We start from the raw sequence: 1,040 nt of genomic DNA, 5'->3' as shown, positions 1-1,040 counted from the left end.
TTCATGAGGGTGGATATCTTCAAGCTGAGGATTACACTGCCTGTCAAAGGTGCCTTCTCAGTTTTTCCAAGCCTGAACATGCTTAAAACCTTCCTGATTGCAACAGGCCTGTCAAGCAGTTCCCTAGTTTACAGAGAGGAGTGAGGTATTTTGTTCTGTATAAATTTTATACCCTACAGGTGATTCACTTGAGTGGTACACAGAAAAGTTTGGAACCTCCCTACCATACACACACACACTCACACTCCTTGGATTTGTGGTTAATCTGACACAATCTCTGCACTTGGCTTCATTAAAATCTAAATTTAGATATTTTCATAAAGTTGATGTACTGTTTATTCTTCCTATTACAAACCCTAAGACCTCAGGACAAAAAAAAAAAAAAAAAAAAAAAAAAAAAACAAAACCAAAAAAAACCCCACAAAAAACCTGCAATTTCCAAGAATGCAAGTTTCCATTAAACACAAGGGCCAAAACTGTAAACCTCAACCAGTGGGAAAGAGAAAGAACTTCAGTGATTTCACTGGGGAGGTGGGGGAGAGGTTGTCATTGTGCATAATTCCTCCTATAACCATCCCAAATACAAGCCTCCATCTGCCGGTGCCCATTCCCCAGCTGAACATTACAATGGGCCTGATGCGACCCGTGAAAAGAAATGTCTTTCCTCCTTTTCTTGCAGAGACAGGTAATTAAGTTTGTCCAAAGCTGCAAAGGTCATGAGATTCTGGCTTTGGTCCCCCAAACACTTACGCACAAGCCTCGTTTTCTCTGTCTCAGCCAGATTCGAGGGAAGATAAAGCCAGCGCAACTCCTGGCTTGCCAGGGGAAGCAGGCAGGCGCGCAGCTTTGTATACCCAGCGAAATGGCACAGACCACCAGTGTTAGCACCTTGCCCCGCTGCTAAATGGCCCGGAACCTGCCTAAAAGCCCCGAACCCATCGGCCACAGGCACCGCGCAGCGAAGGGAGCTGTGAGCCCGTGCTCCGCATCCCGACCGCGGTTCCCCGCCCCGGCTCCGCATCCCGAGCGAGCCCCGCACC

The sequence above is a fragment of the Corvus brachyrhynchos genome, unplaced genomic scaffold, assembly GCF_000691975.1.
Source record: "Corvus brachyrhynchos isolate BGI_N302 unplaced genomic scaffold, ASM69197v1 scaffold209, whole genome shotgun sequence".
Taxonomy (NCBI): domain Eukaryota; kingdom Metazoa; phylum Chordata; class Aves; order Passeriformes; family Corvidae; genus Corvus; species Corvus brachyrhynchos.
The sequence above is the reverse complement of the archived record's forward strand: the minus strand, read 5'-3'. Positions refer to the sequence as shown.